This window comes from Nelusetta ayraudi, unplaced genomic scaffold, assembly GCF_046127955.1.
Source record: "Nelusetta ayraudi isolate G7.1 ecotype Tasmania unplaced genomic scaffold, CSIRO-AGI_Nayr_v1 ptg000057l, whole genome shotgun sequence".
NCBI lineage: Eukaryota > Metazoa > Chordata > Actinopteri > Tetraodontiformes > Monacanthidae > Nelusetta > Nelusetta ayraudi.
The window spans coordinates 2,633,426-2,642,500 of record NW_027466107.1 but is presented as its reverse complement, the minus strand read 5'-3'; positions in this window follow the sequence as shown (position 1 = coordinate 2,642,500).

Below are 9,075 nucleotides of genomic sequence, written 5' to 3'. Positions count from 1 at the left end.
TGTTCCAGCTGAGTTATAGATGTTTCAAACTTTTTGTGTACAACCAGAAGTCCACAAAGTCCCAGCCAGCCAGTTTCCTTAAAAAAAAAAAAAAAAAAGGTGCGTGTGTGCATTTCTTGACAAGGCCAGAATCACTGCACATCTTTATTGCTATTTTGTTCCACTGTATGTTGAGAAGCTGCTGCTGCTGGCAGCTGATGACCAATTATATGAAGCTGCGTTAGAAGTGTCTAGATTTTGACAAAGAAAATTCCTAGCCAATGATGCCTCTCAAGTCTCTGTCTTTGCTGAAGTGCTACAAAGCTACGGTGTTGCGTGCTCCAGCGAGGTGCATGCTAATCTCGGCAGGCACGCACATCTCACCGTGACACCGGTGCGTTTGTTCTGCTCGCCTCCGGTGAGAGACTTTTTTTTATTATCAACTTGTGAAGATATATATATATACACACACACACACACACTCGGGCAGTCCGTCATAAATATTTAATCAAGACGTCTGACGTCACGCGAGATCATAATTCCATCTGCGTGTTGCCTTTTTTTTTAAAGTCTTATACATACAGTGTCTCTGTCTCTCTTTATGGCCTGAACTTATCTTCAAGAGTGGAAAAATTAAAGTCGTACATTCAGGACCTTCAGCCTTGCCTGAGCAAGTCCTGATTGTCTGTCGTGACCCCAGCAGTCAATTCTTTACACTTTGATCTCCAATCCAACCAATACCAGTCTACACAGAGATCTGAAAACTACAGGCTTTGTTCCGATTGCTGGTTGTTGTTTTTTTTTTTCTTTAGGTTTAACACTCGTCTTTAAGGAGTCAGACAAGCAGATTTTCTCTTCCGCCCTGTAACTGGCCGATAATTTTCCACCGTTTTGCGCTCTCGTCTTATTCACAGTAATTTTATGCCCTCATTCTTTTTCTTGCCTTTGAATCATCAGACAGACGGAGACGCTAAACCGCCTCAGAGACGGTGACACCTCTCGACTCAGAGCACTTCATCATCATCACTTAAGAAAGAGGAAAGGTCAGCGATGGGATTGATTTTCACATCAGGTAAGTTTGGACACGGCCATGAGTCACCGCTGACAGACACCTGTGCAGCCTCTCGGCTCTCTATTGATTCTGCACCAGACGGGAAAACTCCTTCCCGGCTCCCAGCAGAGCAACCAGTTTGCATTTTGCATGAGGTCGTAACGAGCGGGGTTCATCTCACACTGCAGAGTAACTGGAGGGTGACTTCAGGCAATTACGCACCTTAATTCTGAGCCGAGCGTGCACGGCTCTCCAGTTCACTCTGGTAGGTGCTTTTACTTCACCGTCGTTTTGGCGTCTCTGTGCAGGCTGCCGCCTCCACTCGCTCTGTCGCCTCTGAAATGCTGCATCCGCTTTGCTTCGTTTGGTGTGCAAAGTGCCACCTCAGCTTCCCTGCAATGACAACTTTAAAAGTAAAAGGAATTTAGAGCAAAGCAATGTGGCAATTTACGCTTTCCGCTTTGAGGTAAACACTTCTCTCTTTTTTTTTTTTAAAGAAAAGAAAAAGGCTGCTGGCTTCCTAAAGGATTATTATGATGATAAGTAACACAAAAAAATCTAAAAGGTACACGGAGGTGAAGGTGAAACTGCTCATAAAGTGCTGCTGCCTTTCTTTGGCTCATTGTTGTTGGAGGTTTTGTTTATTTGTAATCTGCACCCACGGAACTCGTTTTAAAAACAACAGCGTTTAATCAGAGAGAAAGGTTCAGCATCTGCCTCTGTTTGTCTTCTAAGACCATTAACCGTCATTTATTACTCACTGAAGAGGGCCGTAAGACCGTTTACAATCATAGGGTCAAGCGACAACCTGGTGGAAGCGTCTGCAAACACTGCGACACTTCAAGTTTTTAGAGACTCAGAGCCTCCTAAAGACACAGCAGCCTTCACTCCCACGCTATCGCACGGATGTAGAAACAAGAAGTTGGTTTTGTGTGTGGCACAAAAGCAGTTTTTAAGGAGGTTTTCCCACGAGAGGTGGCAGAGCGCAACCTCATGTCCTCCATCATGGTTTGTGTGTTTGGGTGTTGAGAGGGGAAAAGGACAAAAGTAGATGCCAAAACTTTTGTAGGACAAGTAGAAAAGCTAACAAGATGGTCTTGGTTGACCACCACTACATCATTACATCGGGTCGTGTTTGCATGTGGACAACGTCCACGGCTAACCTTAGCCTAGCCGTTCAGGTTAGCACAATGACTTCAGTGCTGCGCGGCGTGTTATAGTTGTTGGGCAGAGGAAGAGGTAAACATCCACAAAATCCTCTGTCTACGCACATTTTTTATTCAGTGATTTTCAAAACATTTGCAATGCATAGAAAAGTGTGAGGCAGCAAAAAAAAAAAAAAAAAAAGTATTAATTTTTAATTCACCAAACAAGAGCGAGTGTCCTTCACTGCAAGGTTTGAGCTGAAAAAAGCAGATGTGGGAAACTAAGTTTGGAAGTTTACATTTGCTGTTTTGTTTTTTTTTGGGACGATTTTTTTTTTTTTCTGACTCGTCTGAAACCTTGAGAGGTTTCTTTTTTCATCATAATCTGCCCACGTTTGTGTTTGCAGTGGGTTTGTGTGTGTGATGTATAAGCTTTCTGAAAATTGGCAATCAGCCGTCCTCGGTGATTCTCTTCTCGCCCAGTAACCTGCCAGTGACTTGCAAAGGCCGGTGGCAGCCGCAGTTCCAGCGGCTCCCTCTTTAAGTCCGCTCACACAGACCGGCGGCTAAAGAGGCCTGTCCGAAACACTTTGCTTCCCCCTCAGACGACCCGCCACCTCTCAGCCCTCATATCCCCCTTCGCTCGGTGAAAGCTGAACTTTTTCCCTCGGAGCAGAAAGTGAGGACGGTGAACTGTGGGAGGCTTCGCTGCGTTGTGTTCCGTTAGGAAGAGAGAATCTGTAGAGTTTTGGAGACGACCAAAACCAAAACAGATGATTGACAGCAGCCATAAGGAATAATTCAATCGCAACTGACCAGGATGGAAATTAATACTACTACTACTAATAATAATAATAATCATAATCATAATCATAATCATAATTATAAACAAAATCCCAAGAGTCTCAGCTTACAAAACATTGAGTGGCGCTCCAACGAGAAGCTCCCTCCTTTGTGCTTTTTCTATTGGTTCTTTCCCCCCTGAAGGACAAGTGAAGTAACTCCAACCAAAGTTGGAAAACATTCCACTTCGTGTCTCAGCATCTTTTGCGCATCTGTCGGCAGCAGAGACTCGGGAGCGGGTCTGTTTCTGTTCGATGTGCATTTCGACGTGTAAACATTCAGGATGCTTGTGTTTGTTTTCCATGAGGATGTTTTCCCAATGCGGGAGAACACACAGGAACTCCTACAATTCCTTCTGTTCCTGTTTCATCTCTGACTCCTCCCCAACAAGCAGCCCAGAGGCTGAGACGATTTTTCCGCAGATGGCTTATTTAAAAATTAAACGTTTCTAATGTGCAATTTGTCAACGAGTTCCTCCCGTAATTAGCGAGGAAAAACACACAACGACGACGTCCCGATTTCCCACCATTGATCGTTGGAGAGGAGTGTTTTGTTGGCGGCTTCGTGCAAGCTGCAGGCTGCAGTACGTTCTGGAAATGATTACTTGTTTTTTTTTTGGTTTGTTTGTTTGTTTGTTGCAGGTTTAAAGAGGATTTCTGCTGCGTGTCGACTCTCTGCGTGACAGATAGGAAACTGCAGGAAACGTCGAGTGGGAGTTTGCCGGAAAGAATCCCCCATCGCTGTCAATCTTTTTTCTTCTCTTTTTTGAAAAAGGGAAAAGGCACTGCAGCTATTGTCTCTTTATGTTAGTGTTTTTTCTCAAGTTTTCCTACCACATTCTTGAGTGCGACACATAATTCGAGCCCTGTAACGCCGGGCTCTCCGACATGGAGTGGGTGGAATAACTCAAATGCCATCAAGTCCGGATATCACACCGACGTCCTGTAATCTCTGTACAGCGGCGGCTAAATGAGCCGAAAAATAAAAGAGAAACATCCCCGGTACCCTTGGTGGCGCTATATAGGACGGCTGCACGAGAAGAAAGGGAAGGTGTTTTATTACCAGGGGGCGCTGCACTGCTCTGTGCTGCTTTGCAGAAGCCTGGCAAGGTTGTTTAACTCTCGGCGGCTTATATCAGCGCTAAGGAAGAAAAAAAAAGAGGGAAGATTATTTGGATCCCTGGGGGATAAAACTCTCTGCTGGAAACTGGAGCTTCAGCCGAGTAGCGGCAGCCGGCGGAGAGACGGTGTGGCTTTAGCAACAAGGAGTCGGCACAAGTCAAATGAAAGAACTCTTCTCTGTATTTTAAGGTGTTAATTTGATTGTTGTGTAGGCTGATGTGTGTTGATGTGAAGAAAATGAACTATTGGGAGAGAATTGCATCTTTTCGGGGGAGTTCACTCATAGGCTGGAGACACATTGTGAATATTTCATAATATGAGATCCTTGAGATGTTTTCCTCTATCAGTGGTAATGAAATGCTGAATCTAATATCTTACTCATCAATATCTGGATGCTTCTTGAATGCAACAAGCCCATATTTATACTGCTTTTGGGAACGCAAAGCTATTTTTTTTTTTTATGGTCGCAGGTATCTAAAGACAAGCTCCCTCAATAACTGATATCACTGCATTAATACCTCCAGGTTTAACTTCAATAACCCTCCTTTTCTCCGTATCTGTTCCTTTGCAGGAGCTTCTCCTCTGCTCACAGTTCATTCATCCCTTCCTGCTGCTCGCGCTGATTCCTTCCTTAATACGCTCCCACTCTAAGTCACGCAAGACAAAATCCGTCCCGCACTCCCGGCGCGCTCACTACTCCGGAGGTTATCTGAAGTTAATGTGAGGCTCCCGCAGCAAGACTTAATCAAACTGCGTGGGGATTCTTGCAAAAGTGCCGGCTATTGAGGACAAGTTTTTGCAGAAGAGGAAAGTAAAAAGCGGAGGAATTTCAGCCGCCATTAGCAGCTGGTTGTCTAACTCGGGGTGCCGGAAGATTGTGAAGTCTATTGGGGAAACATCAGGGGGCTCTCCTGAATGGCCAGGAGGAGGGGGCGTGTGCAAACTTCCCGCTGAATGTTTTGGCGCTCGGCTGCTATCTCACGCCGTTATAGAAACCTTACTGAATTATCTAGAGTGGAATTAGCACCAGGAATGGAATTTATTTTGCTCAACAGTCTGAACAGGACAGCATTTTTAAAGGTTACTAGATCCTCAATCCTGCAACATGTGCAATGCAACGTTCATGTATCTTGTGTGATGAATTGTTGATCTTTCATTATTTTTTCCCCATGAAATGGTTTCTTTTATGACTCAGTGGGTGCTGGGAGTAGGTGGAGCTTGTGTGTGCCTATGGATTTCAAGACACACACCGGCTGAATGACTCAGTGGCTCAGACGATTCCCAAAACCTGATTCCCTTTGGTCAGTGACTCACATAATCTTGAATCAGTTAGAAAGAATCGATCTGGTGCCGGCTGGTGTTGCTCCTCTCACTATTCATGTGAGAATTGATCCTGTCACATGAATCGATGCTTTAAACGGACACATTTGCTATGGAAAGCATCGCAGCGTCCAGTCAGTCTGCATAACACCATCATGCTGAGTTTTACTGTGTGTTTGCAGTCGTCAGCATGATCCCAGACGGACGTGTTTTGTGCTTTGCAGAGAACAGAGAAAACTGCAGCAGCGCTTTTGAAGCTTGTCGTTTTTTAAAGTGCTTTAATTCTGACTGCTTTCTACTTTTTTTGCTTTATTGTAGTCACCTTTTCCCTCTCTCTCTGTCTGTCTTAGTTTGCCGTCAATCCGATGAGAACAGACAAGATGCGCTGCAAAAAAACAAAACATGGGCAACAAAAGCCGAGTGCAGTCGAAAAGGCCGTTGAACAGCAGGTTACCTCTCTTTTCAGCCGCCGCGCTGCTGGCTAATTGCTGCTGACATTTTGCCCTTGTTGTCGTTTCAATCAGAAGTGATCTGATGCATCGCCTCCCTTTGTCTCCCTCACAAAAGGAGACATGTTTGGGAAATGCCATCCTCTCCTCGTGCCTCCGATGTTCCACCAAACGGTCCCATTATCTCACAGTTTGCCGCGGCGGAGCTCAGCGGTCTACGTCAAACGCGGCAAATACTTCCAATTCCGTCCGGTGGGGCTAAAAGTCAAGTGCCACTGATTTGGCTGCCGGCAGGTGGACGAGAGAAAGAGGGAGAGAGGGAGAGAGAGAGAGACTCAAAAGTCAGGAGGAACCTCTGAGATTGAAATTAGTTCCAACTCGTTGTTGCCTGACCTCTGACGGGGAAGAAATCTGCTATGACTGTTTTGATTTTCACTTGCTGGTGATCAACAGCAGGGTCACTTCTGGGGACGCAACCTTATTTCTCTACCTCGGGTCAACAGCAGCCCAGCACGTGGATCTGCTTGTGAGTTTACTTAACAAAAAGTGTGGTGAGTAGTCAGAAAACTCCGAAGTTTCACCAGACGCTCCGTCATGGCTGCAGCCATCTGGAAAATCTGGGGGTGGAGGCATGTAGGATTTAGGACTTCTGCTCTTACCAAATGTCAGAGCACGACTCAGCAGTTCAACCGGGGTCAGATGATGCAGTATGGTGAGCATCCAGGCTCTCGATGTGGAACCACATCAGTGGACAAACTGATGGGAGATTATTCCCACAGGGAATTTAACCTGGCCTACAGATACACAAAATGATAACAATATTCCCAATATCTTCATCTTTCTCAGAATTAGTCTAGGGGCGTTGCTCTGTTAGTTTTTACCTGAATCATGACTCATGAACGTAGCGCAGCGTCGCCCCGAGCCTCCAGAGATAATTCTGCCTGCTGGCATTCTAGTGTCTGATGGAAATGAGAATATTTAATTAGCAAATATTCTGCTTCAAGCAAATCTGCAGAGTTGTTAATTTTCACAACAACCAGCGAGAGCACGAGCACGTACGTAATAATATGCGAAACAGGTGTATGGGCAGAGCATGCGGAAGTTCTGCAGTCTTTTCAATCAAGCTGCAGATGGGAAGTCTGGGCTGAAACAATCTGAAAAAAAAAATTATATGTGAAATTGTGGCATATAGACAAGATTGGATGTGCAGCTTTCACATGAGGGCGAAACAACAAAAGCCATAAAATAGATGATGTCGAAGTCAGACAGTGCTGAGAGTCTTTGACAACAAAATGGCAAAACACTCGAGCTGCTGTTGTTCTGATGAAATGCAGCACTTTCTGCTTTCATCCCCAACTAGACTTCTTGGCAAGAAGACAAAGGGCTAAATGAATCATTTTTTGGAGATCTCTAGAGTTTTTTTTTTTTTTAAATAGTTATAATTGTTTTTACAGAAATTAAAAAATTGCAAACTTATATGTAGGTTGGGCCCATTCAGAGCCTTGAACCTTGTTTTTGTCCATGTTGAAGATTAAAAGTTACAGCAGGAAGCTGTAAACAGAGAGCTAAAGATGCTGTTCAATGGAGATTTACCATTTTTGGGCCTATTTGATTGGAGCAGCACCGCTGACAAATCAGTATTGGACAAGACAAAATATGGGACCCTAACAGCCAAAACATACAGTCATACTAATAAACAAGAATACATATCAAGAACAAAACCAAAGATGTGCATAAAGTCGCAGAATTCAAAGGAGGATTCAAATTCCAACTTCAGTTTAAAGTTATAATTCTGCTGTAGATGTGCATGCAACAAAATGTTCATTCATTCAAAATCCCTTCTTCCTCTCAAACAAAACAGGTGGTCCACCTGAGGAGGAGCAGCAGCAACAGCAGCAGCAGCAGCAGCTCCGGCTTAAAGTGTGTGAAACATGGAGCCAAAAGGCCGAGGATTAACCCAGTCAAGTGTCGGGACTTTAATTACATCAAACAGAGGGAGGGTGGGAAAAAAAATTTATAAAAAAGTCAGTGTTGGGCTGTTTCAATGCGGCTCATTATTCGGCATTACTCGCACAAACATTAGCGCGTTAATCCGCCTCCCTTATGGATCCCGCGCAGCACTAAAGCGTATCTATTATTGAAGCGTGAGGGGGAATTTTTAGAGCACTCTGAATTTTTGCCATATTCATAATTCATGTCGGAATCCTTCTTGGTCTCGTCTACATATTCAGAACTCATTTGCGCGACTCCGGGAGGACTTATGGCTCTCATCCTGCGGGATTCTGCTCTCGGTAAATGTTCTCATTGCGATTTTGGGAGGACATTTGGGGGTTTCTACTGGTGGACCTCCGGGGAAAATAAAACCCAGGAACAATTTAATTGAATGACTTTCAGGCAGCTCTATTGTCTCTTTCATTAAATAAAGCAGATGTGGATGAGCTGGAGTGTTTATCAGCATAAAAACTCCAAATCGGTGCATGAGTGTTTCATTTCAGCCAACTTGATTGTTGCAAATCGCGGCGGGTGTTCAATTTTGGGTCTGGTTTGTGTTTGACAGAGGGCTGAGTCTGCAGCCGGAGCAGAGGGAGAAGCTCTGCACACAGCCGCCATCTGTCAGAAGAGATAGCACTGCCGTCATACAGAGGGAGGGAAAATAGTGGGGCGTGGGGAGGGGAGAGGTGGCCTTCAAGCGCTCATCGCACCGGTTTCTACCGGAGTGCGGAATCGGGATCACAAATGATGAAAAAAAAAAAACAAAAAACAACTTCCGCGGATGCTTAAAGTGCAGAAACAGGAAATGTTTTTGTTTTTTTTCTGGGGTGATTTGTCAGAGTTTGGTGCCACCGACAGAATTGCCAGAGGTTTCCGCTTGCAGAGATCCTGTGTGACCACGAGATCAGAGGTGTCGGCTTCATTTGACACTTTTGTTGCGTTTCCTGTGATTCTTCGTGTTTGTGTTTTGTTTTTTTTTTCTTTTGAAGAATGGAAACTGCTAAAGACGACAAAAGAAAAATCCACAAAAGTAAAAGTAGAAAAAGTTCTTTTGAAATACTAGTTGAATTGCTCTAAAGTGCTGCATCAAAATCCATCCTGAGAATCTTGCACATCCATCTTGACAACCTCTGGTAGAAATCTTTTTTTTAATGATCAAAACTGGATGTTTCCAG